This window comes from Pygocentrus nattereri, chromosome 13, assembly GCF_015220715.1.
Source record: "Pygocentrus nattereri isolate fPygNat1 chromosome 13, fPygNat1.pri, whole genome shotgun sequence".
NCBI classification, from domain to species: Eukaryota; Metazoa; Chordata; class Actinopteri; order Characiformes; family Serrasalmidae; genus Pygocentrus; species Pygocentrus nattereri.
In genome coordinates this window covers 40,990,717-41,005,115 of record NC_051223.1, presented here as the reverse complement: position 1 = coordinate 41,005,115, position 14,399 = coordinate 40,990,717, and positions in this window count along the sequence as shown.

The window sequence follows — 14,399 nt, the reverse complement described above, 5'->3', positions numbered from 1 at the left end:
AGACGCACGCGAAGCTGCGGAAGAGCGGCGAGCCATCTGTGAGATTTAAACAATGTAAAAGCTACAGGAGAGGTTTGTTTGCCTTCTTACATCTTCAGGATCTGTGCAGTGGTTAGAGACTGAAAGCAGATGGCTTGGAGGTATCAGGATTTGATACCGGATCACAGGTACATGAGTCGACCCGGATCCATGGCCTGAGCAATAAAACACTTCTTCAGTGCTTCTTCACCAGCAGCTCGTTTGTTTCCTCATTAGCGTGTTTTGGCTGGCTGAGCGGCTGCTTATTGGACCGTCTAAGAAACAGACAGTTACCAACGCTGTGGCTATGAGTTTATTATAATCGAGTGTCTTGTTTGTGCTTTTATCTGCCTGTGTGGGGAAAACAGGTGCCCTCTTGTGGGAAGCAGCGGCTGTGAGCTGTGGCCAGAAGACCTGAGCACAGGGTTTAGGTTTAAAATCTGCCAGGGGTGTGAAAAGTATAGTTAAGTGAAAGTTTGAGCACCCTGTCAGTTAAAAGTGCTAGTATGGGACCAGGAATATGCAGAACCGTTTAAAAGTTTGGACATATCTTCATTTCCTGTTTCACATTTTGATCTAAAGCTTTGATGTTAATCAGTTATTTTAAAAACGTAGCTTTCATGGCGGACTCTGGCCTGCAGAGAGGAGAGGGAACTGAGTGTGTTTACATCCGATCCTAATCAGATTTCTGCCGTTTTGTTTATTTTATTGGTCGTGTAAACAGCACAGTCTGATTTCTTAGATTGGATTAAGGTCTAGAGATCTGAGTAAGAGGCTGGATTTGCGCCAGAGACCGTCCAAGCGTTGGCTCTGTCACCGGGAGATCGCGAGTTCGATCCCTGGCGATGCTGCAGCCGTCCGTAGCCGGGAGTCCGAGAGAGCACGACTGGCCTCGCTCTCTCTGGGTGGGCAGGATGGCCCCCCCGTCTCCCCCCATCATTTAGCGTGATGCTATTCAGTGCAGGCGCCTGTTAGCTGACGTAACAGATCTGGCGGTCGCCGTCTCCTCCGGGCGCGTTCGGCTGTCCCGTGACGTTGCGTGAGCGGCAGCTCGAAAAGAAGCGGTGGCGCGTCGCAGGTCTCGGAGGAAGCCTGTGCTGGCCTAGCGTTGATAGCATCGTGTGATTGGGGGGGTCCTGACTAGCGGGTGGAGCTGCAAATGAGAAAATTGGGTAAAAATCCAAAAAAAAGAGGCTGGATTTGAGCTCAGTAGTCAGATCTCTCAGCGCTGTGAGCTCTCACTCTGACTTCTTTCTGATTTCTCAGTTTGAGCACAGGCGAAAACAGACAATGTTACCGAAAATAAGCAGCAGCGTCGCCGCATGACGCAGCAAAACAGGAGCGACACAGAAACCAAATACATGCTTGACGAAATGAAAGATTTAATAGTAGGTAATAGGGTTTCATAGTAGATACTGAATAATTTGTAGTAGTTACTGAATAATTCATACTAAAAAACGAAAACATTATAGTTGTTACTGAATAACTAATAGTAGATACAGAATAATTTATAGTAGCTACTTACTGTTTCATACTAGATACTGAATAATTTGTCATTTTTACTGAATGACTCTCAGTGCATATAGAATAATTTATAACAGTTCTGAGTCAGTCAGAGCAGACACTGAAAGACACCTTGAATTAACTATGGAATAAAGTCCTGAAACGTGGCTGTAATCAGAATTCCCTGTTACAGTGGGATAATTCAGAGGGAGCAAATGTCCCAGTGTTCCTGAGGACTGTGTGGATTTGAACTGTGGACACTTGTGTCACAGCGTGGGGTCAGTGGGGCTGCGTTTCAGCACACACCCCTCGCGGGAGCGGCGAGACAGAAATCAATGAATGAATGTTTCTGACGATCTGACATGAGTGCTGCTGCGGCAGGGAAGTCCCTCTGTTCCAGGAATACTCCAGCGCTTCTCAGCCTGATCTCAATCTGCCACACGGCCGGCTAACACACACACACACACACACACACACACACACACACACACACACACACACACACACACACACACTCTCACACACACACACACTCTCACACACACACACACTCTCACACGCACACACACACACACACTCTCACACACACACACACACACACACACACACACACACACACACACACACACACACACACACACACACACACACTCTCACACACACACACACTCTCACACGCACACACACACACACACACACACACACAGAGAATACTTTCAACACCTTTTTCCAGGATACATGCCAGTGGGCGTTTGCCTGTTATAAGAGTGTTTAACGAAATGTTAACTGATAAGGTTTTCTGAACTTCACACTATACAACAGTTTTCCTGTAAAATTACAGTCAGTCACTGGCTACTAGTCGCATGACTTTCACAGTAATTCTGTGAACTATATAAACAGTAAATAACTGTAAAATGGCCATTTTATACTACATCACTGTGATGTAACTGCACTCTTCCTGTATTTTTACATAACAGCTGTTTAAACAATGCAACAGAGTAGCCAGCATTTTATTATAAGTGTATGTATGAAAAAACTGACGTTTAATTATACCAGGCATATAAATTTGATTCATATAAAGATCTAATGACAATCTTTTGCACTGTACATGAACAGAATAGGTCCTAAAATGCGAACACCCATTTTAACTTTGCTTATAATTTGCACAAACATGACAAAAAACATATCTGGCAATATCAAAATATTAAACATTTTAACTGAAGATATCATTTAAAATGTATTTGAATAGGATTGCACTGTTGTAACTCTCAGTTGCTGTCATATCCCAGAATGCCTCAATGTAAGTGCTATGCTATTACAGAAATCTTTTTTTCTGATGAGCTGATTTTTTCAATAAAATGATAAATACAGTGTTTTATTGTAAAAATTAAGGTTTTGTGAAATTAACAGTACAGTTGACCAACATGCCTACTCAGCTTGTATAGGGCAGATGGGCGGGGAGCGGGGGGGCGGGGGCCAGGGGCTGGGGGCGGGTCTGGGTGGCATTTTACAATTACATTTTACAAACCCCCTTCTGACGATGTATCTTGAAGGTAGGAGGGGTGGATACATGAACCTGCTCTGTCCCCCCATTAGACTAATGAAAAAGGCAGAATAGCTAATGCTTCTAGCAAGCTGACTATCAGATCTGTATTTATTAGCCTCTTCATCAATGCATGCTGGGTACTGTAGTGAGAAAACAGTGGTTGTGAGATGCAACTCTGCACTACGGGAAATTACATACATGAATAATAACATATTAAACAGTTTTAGGCCAGAAAAGCCGTTTAAATTTTGCACTGGAGCTTTGAGGCTAATGTAGCTGCTATACAGTAAGAAGCCAAAGTCTTTTTCAGTGGCACAGATTTACATTACATTAGCGCAAAAGCTCCAGCATAAAAGGAAAGATGCCACCTTTAAGCACCTGTAACACGGGGGAGCGATGATGAGGCGGACGCATATGCGAAGAGAGGCGAGATTTATTAGGGGCAAATCCAGACTCAGGGTCTAAACAGTCCACGGTCACAGAGCCAACACGGAGAGATGGAGAGACAGTCATAACGAAAAGGAACACAGACTAAACACAATAACAGAGACTAGAAAATATAACGGAGGCCAGAAGAAACAACACCAAACAATACAAAGACCAGCAAACTAACAGGGGAAAACACAGGGCTTAAATACAGGAACAGGTTAACAAGACACAGGTGAGAGCAATTAAGGGCAGGGTCTGGAAACAAGGGGGCAGAACAGGGAAGAATCAAAACAAGGAAGCACATGGTCAAGAGCAAAAGGTGAACAAAAGCACATGGAAGACTGGGAGGGGCCAATCGTGACAGCAACAAATGTGTCATGACTAATCAACTATGTTTACATTTACAGCATTTGGCTGACGCTCTTCTCCAGAGCGACTAACAACGTGATCATTTTACACAGGGATGCGAAGGTGGTGTTAGGAGTCTTGCCCAAGGACTCTTATTGCTATAATGTAGGGGGCTTTGAACCCCAGTCTACAGCGGAGACGGCAGAGGTTTTATCCACTACACTAACCAACCACATGTTTGGAGTATGTTTGTTTTTTTCCTTTAAGTATTTTTGTTGTTACGACAGGCAAATTATCGTCTATGATAACTGATCGCTTGCTCTATATGATGCAGACAGAGAATGGAGTGGAGCATTCCTTTAAAAGAAGACCGAAGATGGTGGCATGAAAAATGAAAACAGTCAAAACATGTGAGGCGATTAGAGCATTTTCTCTTGATTAGATATAAAATAACCCCCTGCAGAAGTAAGGAGAAAGACAAAGAAAAAGAAGTGACAACAAAAAGAAGTTTCCAAAACCTGGAGTCAAAACTGATTAAAAGCTCCAGAGAAAAAGAGGCTCCTAACAACCACCTGGAAGAGCTGGTCGACCCCAAACCTGCCCCCATCAGATAAACAGCACTGAAAGCTTTGATCTCTGAGAGAGAGGAGAAGATCAAGCTGCTTCAGATCTGAAAACATCCACAGGGGCTTCTGTCCATCCTTCCACTGTGAGAAGACCACTCAGCGCTGTGGGTCTGAAAGGACGTGTAGCTGATCAAGAAGAACCTCACTGAGAAAAGGAGATGGACACATCAAACAAAGAAGCTGGACGATGGACTGACCACCCCAGAGTCCAGATCTCAGCACCACTGAACAAGTTTGATCATCAACCAGCTTCTCAGATGGGGCTTTGGAGGCGTGTCTGCAGGTTCTTCACTGCAAAGTGAGGCTCCTGAGAAGAACGGAAGCTGGAATGAAGGGAGAGACTCACTGACTGACCAGCTGAGATTAGTTATGTGTGTTGAGGCTTCTGTGTGATTTTCTAACATGTTTCCAGCTTTTGTTCAGTCAAAATGAATAACATCCTCAATGTCCACTTGGACTGGAAATCAATTATGTGAAGGCTGGTCTCTGACTTTACGGTAAACACAAGGATATTAAACATAGGACAAAATATGTGCATGAATACTAAACAGGACATATTACCATAAACTGGCCTGATGGCGAGATGTGACATAGGACGAAGATCTATATATTCTCTGTGTATGTGTGTGATGTTTTGCATTTATATTCATCTATCCATCTCTGTCTCCTTCAGAGTGAGTTTCATTTCCACGTGGGCCGATAATATAACGTCAGATAGAGGGAATCCTGTTAATAGGATATTTCTTTACTTTCTGCGCGAATTGGAAAATGTCAAAATAAAGATAAAAAATATCAAAATGCAGTTGTGTGAGCAAATTAGTTTTTGTGCCAGTACTGCAGGAGAGAGAGAGAGAGAGAGAGAGCAAGAGAGAGAGAGAGAGAGAGACAGAGAGAGAGAGAGAGAGAGAGAGAGAAAGAGAGATAGAGAAAAAGAGAGAGAGAGAGAAAAAGAGAGAGAGAGAGAAAGAGAGAGCAAGAGAGAAAGCGAGAAAAAGAGAGAGAGTGTGTGAGAGAGAGAGAGAGAGAGAGAGAAAGAGAGATAGAGAAAAAGAGAGAGAGTGTGTGAGAGAGAGAGAGAGAGAGAGAGAGAGAGAGAGAGAGAGAGAGACATCCTGGCATTTGGAAAAAAGTGCCAGACACTGAAGAATCTTTGATTCCGTTGATTCCATTTCTACTGAATGTTATTTATTAAACTCCCTCCGGTTATTTTTTCCTTAACCTGCACTTTCACATCTCATAAATACGAAACAGGCTGGGTGGGGTGGGGTGGGGGGGCAGAAGGTGAGGTGTGGGTGCTGTTTATGTGTGGTGGGTTTATAATCTTCAGGCCTTTCATGTGGTCAGGGTGAATATGCTTCACTTACATGCAAATTCCAAATAAGACTCCTTTTGAGGTGAGCTAGACATTTTAAGACACAGTATCAGCTCACATATTCACAAGCTGACCAACAGCTGCGCTGTGTCAGCGAGTCTTTAAAGGTAGACAAAATAGTAGTAGTTTGTTAAATTAAGCAGTCTGGACAAGAGATTAGACACCTTGCGTGTTTAAGGGGGTAGTAACTTCAGGCTCCTGCATACGGTGTTGTACCAGGATGATCAGGCTATAAATACCAGTGCAGTGTGTGACAAGATTCATAGATTGAGAAAAGGTGGTACAGTGAAGTGAAATGGGTCAAAAAGCAGACGTTAATGATTGCCAAAAAAGGAGTGATTGCATTTGGGCGCCAAAGGCCACAGCGTGAAGGAAGTAGCTGAATTTGCAGGTGTATCGAAGCGTACGGTCATACGGGTCGACCAGCAGTGGCAGAAATCCCAGCCTACAGGAAATCCTCATCAGAATTGTGGCTGAAAGACGAAACTGATGGACAGGGACCACCGGCGTGTTTCACGGCTTATGAATAAAAATCGCTTCCAGGCAAGAATTGCTTCTAGAAGTCAATGCAGGTTCTTCACAACCAAATTCTGAAAGAACTCTCAGCAGGGAACCGCATACTATGAACATATGCAGCAGAGCGGCACTCAAAAGGCCTTTGCTCACTTCTGCTGACAGAGTTTCCCAGTTATGGTGGAATGTACAGTGCCTGTTCATGGCTGAAAACATGTTATCTGGACAGATGAATCTGGTTTCTGCCTGTGTGTGAACGATGTTGCAGCATCATCACAGATCTCAGGAAGCCTTCAGTGAGGACTGTGTGCAGGTGTGGTTCAAGCTTGAGGCTCTGTGATGATCTGGAGGTGATTTAATTAGGCAGAAATGGGTTCTTTGGCTGAGGTGACAGTAAATTTGAACCACAGTGCCAGCACAATGACCAGCACAAACTGTGCAGCAGCAGATGAGCTGTCGTCTCTGACTTTACATCTACAAGGTGGACAGACAAGGTAGGAGTGTCTAATAGAGTGGACAGTGATCCTCTAGTCCTTCAGATCCTCCGTGGTCACAGGGTGGTCACTATTCTCAGTCCAGCAGTGACACTGAGGGGTTTAAAAACTCCAGCAGCACTGCTGTGTCTGATCCACTCAGACCAGCGCAACACACACTAACACACCACCACCACGTCAGAGTTTTGTCTGACATTGTGTGTTTCATAGAAAAGTAATATAAAGTTACAGAGATGTTCACTATTCAATAGTGAGGAAAAGCCTGAGAGACCTTTATTTGGTTCTGCTACAGCACTATTAGTATCATCTGCATATTTCAGAGGATGCTTTATGAAGTCACTCTCTCTTTTTTAAGAAACAGCCTGTAATATTTCTGGACCTCTGACAAGAGTCCAGTCTGCAGCGACCAGATAACGAGGTTACACTAATGAAGGACACAATAACGGCCATCCAGCCAAATCAACACCAGGCCTTTTCCGATGACTGACCGCATCAAGAGACAAATTTCAGCGTTATCATTATTGCACCCTCCTTTTTTAATGATCTGCACGCCACAGTGGCAGGAACCCTTATTTTCAGCCTCACGTAGAGCAATTTTTCCATTCTCAAGACTTTCTTTGCTACTTCCTCCTCCTCTTCTTCTTTTTTTAATGTCTCTCTGTCACAGTGCATGGACGGTACCTTCTATTTCTCAAGGTGCCGGAGCATCTTTTGGCTGGGCGCGATAAGGAGAGCGGGAGCGACATCACATGCTGGAAGTGCACGCTCTGCGGAGCAGAAAGAACAGGATAGAGAGAGCGATAACTCCTCCAGTCATCCGCCTCAGCCTGCTGAGGAGGCCCCAGCCAGGAGAGATTGCCACTGCCGGCCAGAGGAGGAGGAGAGGAGCGATATTTCTGTCAGCGATGGAAAGAGAAACAGGTTTATAAGAGGAAAAAACAGCCACCCAATCCTGCAGGCTATATAAACCAACTGTCACCCTTTAACAAAGACCTTACCGACTAAAAGGAGTCACGGAAAAAAGGAACGCAGGAATAAACGTCAGGACATTGTAATATTCAACATATATTCAGCAAATTCAGCTGACAGAGAGACAGTACTGTGCAAAAATCTTTAGACAAGGTGACACTAGAAATTTGCAGTTTAACTTGTCTTGCGAAACAGGCAGGGCTGAAAGATTAGTGACAAAAAAGCGTCTTCCAAACCAGCAACACCAACTGTTACAAACCCCTCTGAATGTTTACACCTAGGGGCAAAGAGGCAACATATGGTGCAGATGTGATGGTATGAGGGTAGGAAGTTATGCGATGCTTTGGTCTATATTACTATATTATACAACCGTTAGTTACAGCCACACAAGCTGGTTGGTCGAGAGGCGTCTAACTGTGCTGTTAATTCACCGGAACATCACAAACACTGCATCACTCCACTGAGACGCTGTTGCTACGCAACGACTGTGACAGCTGTAGGAGACGCTCGAGCCATCTGAACATTTTTACTTCTTACTTTGCCGCAAACAGAAAACGGACCCTGTTAAGACCACATCTGACCGACAGCCGATTTGGTCCGACTCTGAAGACGAGACAACGCTAAATTCCCAAACTGTCGTCACCACTGAGCAGCTTTTCAGTCGGCAGCTGTGACAGAAGAACAGCTGAACAACCTGGAATCAGCCAGAAATGAACCCAACACCATTCGCCAGACGTGTCTGACCTTCAGAGTCGGACCAAATCAGACTGAGCCGTAAAACTGACCCAGTAAAAAACCGAAAAGCTGCTATATATATATATATATATATATATATATATACACACACACACACTCACCAGCCACTTTATTAGGATTATTATTACTTATAAAAGGCTGGACCCCCTTTTGCCTTCAGAACTGTCTTAATTCTTCTTGGCATACTTTCAACAAGGTGTTGGAAACGTTCCTCAGAGATTCTGGTTGGTTATTTGAGTTCCTGCTGCCTTTCTATCATCTGGAACCAGTCTGCCCGTTCTCCTCTGACCTCTCACATCAACAAGGCGTTTTCGTCCACACGACTGACCGCTCACTGGATATTTCCTCTTTTTCTGACCGTTCTCTGTAAACCCTAGAGATGGTTGAGTGTGAAAATCCCAGTAGATCAGCAGTTTCTGAAATACTCAGACCAGCCCGTCTGGCACCAACAACCACGCCACGTTCAAAGCCCCTTAAATCCCCTTTCTTCCCCGTTCTGATGCTCGGCCTGCACTTCAGCAGGTCGTCTTGACCACCTCTACATGCCTACATGTCATTGGTTGGTAATTAACTAATAATATAGTTGCAAACAGGCATCCAATCAGATGAAATACATCCATGTGTCCACTGCACTGGGTGCAGCTACCTCACAGGTGAGGGTAATAATGCTTTTGAAGTCAATCGTGACTTGAATCCACAGTTTCTACCACCACTTCCATTATATTTCTGATTTAGCAGGTCTTGTAATGTGCAGAAGTCATGCTGTTTCCATTTAAATGTTCTGTCAATGTGTCAATCTTCTGACAATAGGTAAGGTGGCAGGTGGGTATTATCTATTAATATATACAGAAATGTATCCATACACTGTCTGCCAGAAGTTTGAGGCCATACTGGCTTGAAATGATGTTTGATTTTCACAATTATGTTACATTTAAGTTAGAAAAAAATACGTATAATATATATAATATATGTCCACCAGCTCATCTGAAATCAAGGTGTTAATAGTGAGTCTGTGCTGCAGTAACAGCCTCTATACTTTTGGGATGGCTTTACATTAGATGTTGAACACTGCTGTGAGGATTTGATTGAGCATTAGTGAGGTCAGGTACTGATGTTGGATGGTCAGTTCTGGGTCACTCCAGCTCATCCCAAAGGTAATGGATGGAGCTCAATCACTCCAGAACACAGTTCCACTGCTGGAGGGCTTTATACCCCTCTAGTCCAGGCCTGGCACTGGACATGGACACCATTATGTAAACCATGAAAACCAATAAGTCACATAATCATCTTATTACTCATCTTATGTGTAATTGGCTAAGTTGTTCATATAACTGTTCTAAATAGCATCAAAGTGACTTTTAGAGTTTCTTTGCTGATAGAAGCTGGATTTACTAAGAAGTTCCACTACAGTTCTGCTCTGACATTGATTCATCCATCCATCCATCCATTTTCTAATCCGCTTCTCCGTCAGGGTCGCGGGAGGGGGGGTGCTGGAGCCTATCCCAGCAGTCTTCGGGCGGAAGGCAGGATACACCCTAGACAGGTCACCAGTCCATCGCAAGGCAAACAGACAGACACTCACTCACACCTAGGGGCAATCTAGCATGTCCAATTGACCTGACTGCATGTCTTTGGACTGCGGGAGGAAACCGGAGAACCCGGAGGAACCCCACGCAGACACGGGGAGAACATGCAAACTCCACACAGAGAGGACCCCGTTCACCCGGCAGGGGAATCGAACCCAGGCCCTCCTCGCTGTGAGGCGACAGCGCTACCCACCACACCACCGTGCCGCCCGACATTGATTCAATTCAATTCAATTAAATTCAATGGTCAGTAGTGAGCTGGTGGAGCTCAGTGTGTAGTGTGTAGTGCTGGGTGGTCGGTAGTGAGCTGGTAGAGCTCAGTGTGTAGTGTGCTGGGTGGTCGGTAGTGAGCTGGTAGAGCTCAGTGTGTAGTGTGCTGGGTGGTCGGTAGTGAGCTGGTGGAGCTCAGTGTGTAGTGTGCTGGGTGGTCAGTAGTGAGCTGGTAGAGCTCAGTGTGTAGTGTGCTGGGTGGTCGGTAGTGAGCTGGTGGAGCTCAGTGTGTAGTGTGCTGGGTGGTCGGTAGTGAGCTGGTGGAGCTCAGTGTGTAGTGTGCTGGGTGGTCAGTAGTGAGCTGGTAGAGCTCAGTGTGTAGTGTGCTGGGTGGTCGGTAGTGAGCTGGTGGAGCTCAGTGTGTAGTGTGCTGGGTGGTCGGTAGTGAGCTGGTGGAGCTCAGTGTGTAGTGTGCTGGGTGGTCGGTAGTGAGCTGGTAGAGCTCAGTGTGTAGTGTGCTGGGTGGTCAGTAGTGAGCTGGTGGAGCTCAGTGTGTAGTGTGCTGGGTGGTCAGTAGTGACCTGGTGGAGCTCAGTGTGTAGTGTGCTGGGTGGTCGGTAGTGAGCTGGTGGAGCTCAGTGTGTAGAGTGCTGGGTGGTCATTAGTGAGCTGGTGGAGCTCAACGTGTAGTGTGCTGGGTGGTCAGTAGTGACCTGGTGGAGCTCAGTGTGTAGAGTGCTGGGTGGTCAGTAGTGAGCTGGTGGAGCTCAGTGTGTAGTGTGCTGGGTGGTCGGTAGTGAGCTGGTGGAGCTCAGTGTGTAGTGTGCTGGGTGGTCAGTAGTGAGCTGGTGGAGCTCAGTGTGTAGAGTGCTGGGTGGTCGGTAGTGAGCTGGTGGAGCTCAGTGTGTAGTGTGCTGGGTGGTCAGTAGTGAGCTGGTGGAGCTCAGCGTGTAGTGTGCTGGGTGGTCAGTAGTGAGCTGGTGGAGCTCAGTGTGTAGTGTTCTGGGTGGTCAGTAGTGAGCTGGTGGAGCTCAGCGTGTAGTGTGCTGGGTGGTCAGTAGTGAGCTGGTGGAGCTCAGTGTGTAGTGTGCTGGGTGGTCGGTAGTGAGCTGGTGGAGCTCAGCGTGTAGTGTGCTGGGTGGTTGGTAGTGAGCTGGTGGAGCTCAGCGTGTAGTGTTCTGGGTGGTCAGTAGTGAGCTGGTGGAGCTCAGCGTGTAGTGTGCTGGGTGGTCAGTAGTGAGCTGGTGGAGCTCAGTGTGTAGAGTGCTGGGTGGTCAGTAGTGAGCTGGTGGAGCTCAGTGTGTAGCGTGCTGGGTGGTCGGTAGTGAGCTGGTGGAGGTCAGTGTGTAGTGCTGGGTGGTCAGTAGTGAGCTGGTGGAGGTCAGTGTGTAGTGTGCTGGGTGGTCGGTAGTGAGCTGGTGGAGGTCAGTGTGTAGTGTGCTGGGTGGTCGGTAGTGAGCTGGTGGAGGTCAGTGTGTAGTGTGCTGGGTGGTCAGGCTGGTCAGTAACAGACTGTAGTGGTGTTGTTAAGCTCAGGTTGATGCTGCCGGTGTGACCAGTTTGACAGTTCGGGGATAGAAACTGTTCTTGAACCTGGTGGTTCTGGCTCAGATGTTCTGGTACCTCTTTCTTTACCTCTTTGTGCTGAGCAGTTTTGACCATCCTCTGCAGGGCCTTGCGTTCAGCAGCAGTGGCGCTGCCATGCCAGATGGTGATGCAGCTGGTCCAGATGCTCTCCACTGTGGTTCTGTAGAAGCTGCAGAGGAGCTGTTGCAGCAGCTTGACTTTATTCAACCTTCTGAGGAATTGAAGGTGTTGTTGGCTTTTCCTGATGATGTGAGATGTGTTGAGCGACCAGGTGAGATCCTCGGATATGTAGACACCAAGAAACTTGAAGCTGTTCACCCTTTCCACCATCGCCCCCTCGATGCTCAGTGGTTCACACTCTCTACTTCCCCTCCTGAAGTCAACAATTAGTTCTTGGGTTCCGCTGACGTTGAGGGAGAGGTTGATGGTGGCACACCACTCTGTGAGGAGCTTGACTTCCTCTCTATACGTTCCTTCATCGTTGTTGGTGATACTGCCTGTGATACTTCTTCCAGTAGAAGTAGCGTTTGCCTCAGGGCCTCTGGAATGAACAATAGGCAGCATGGGGTCGAGAAACAGCAGGTTGAACGTAAAGTCCGTACACCATTTTCCAATGTCCAGTAATGTTTTCTGATCGCACACAATGCTAGACCTGCACATTGTGGACAAACAGTAGGTGAAACATACAAATTACTCAAAAAAAAAAAAAAAACAGACAAAAAACTGCACATTAGCGGAGAGCTAGCCCAGCTGCTGACGTCGCCAGCTCTGCCGGAGGTGGATGGACCTGATCCTGCTGTGCTCTAACTTTGTTAGCCTATTTCACTGCAGTAACAAGTCAAGTTAAGTCAAAGTTTATTTATGTGCTGCTTTTTACAACAGGCAGTGTCTCAAAGCAGCTTTACAGAAAATCCGTGTCCAAGCCCAAATAAGGATGGTGAGGTAAGCTCTCTAAAAGCAAGAGGAGGAAACACTGAGAGGAACCAAGGCACTTGAATGGACCCCATCCTCCTCTGCTGCACATTGGATAGCAAAACAATCACACAAGAGCAATATGATATGAATTTACAACAGTACAAAGGCACATAAAAAGCTCTAAACTCATGGGGGAGGTCTCCACTGGCCATAGCCTTCCATCGAGTGATGACCAACCCCCAACACGGCCAAAACCCCACACCTCCAAAGCAAAATAACACAAATAACACAAACACATGCCTTTAAAGTAACAGACAACTACATATACACAAAGTACACAAACCATGTACTGGAGTTAAAATAGACCCCCAAGGTAAAATATCACTCCAGTAAAAGTAGAAGTTCCTCCTTTAGACCTCCACTGGAGTAAAAGTACTAAAGTATTTCCCTTCAAATGTACTTAAGTATAAAGTAAAAGTACTAAAAGAGGAATTCTGGCTCTGATGTCCTGTTATCATTTTTATAACCAGACTGGCTTCATGAACTCATTTCAGGTGAAAGTCCTCCAGCGTCTCTCTTGGTAAACCAGTCTTTTAATAGAAGGTCATTAATTAGTGACGCTGACGTCTATTAAAATGATCAGAAGCACAAAACACTGAAGGTAAACAGTTTCCATCAGGGAGAACCGAGTGGCTCTGAAATCACTTTTTACACACAAGCAAAGTTTCAGTTTCAGATTTATTTACAACTTAGTTCCAAGTTTAAGTTGAATAAAAACTGGCTTTAAACTCAGGATCACAGATGAGCTCCTTTACTATGTTGATCTGTAGGCGTCTGTTCATAAACATAAACCAGCCCAAACTCATTTACTATAAAATGAAATGGTGTTTGTAGAAATTCAGAAAAAATACACGGTGAATTTAAAAGACAGAAGACAGAAATTCAGAAAGTCACCCAACATGGAAATGCTTCAGTAAAGTACAGTAATGAATTACATTTATTTAGTTACTGTCCACCACAGGAGAGTGCACCTCCCATGAGCCTTTGCTCATGCTAAGCTATAGCTGGTCACTATAATACACAATATTGAATATATAGAAAAAGAAACATGGACAAAATACAATGGGCCTCATTCAGTGTTCTTAAGTGTTTTCCTATGTGGGATTTGTTCTTAAGTAAGAACAGAATCTGCACACACTCAAAGAGCACAAAGGTGAGATCCTTTTCATAAGAAACAGAAGTGTGGAAACGCTGGGTAAAAAAGTTCTGACATTGCTTTATGGACAATTACTCACCTGAAAAATACAGGCGTCCATTCCACTTCAGCTCACCATGGAAAGGCGAGTCACTTTATCTTTGTCATAGTTGCCAATATTGGAATTTGAGGACGTGTCCAGAATGATTGAGGAACCAAACACACAACAATGTGGGAGTCCAGACTAAATAAAGGACATAAATAAAGGACATAAATGCTTTGTGGAAAAATTCCTTCACAGCTATCAGGGTACAGTAACATTAGCTAGCTGA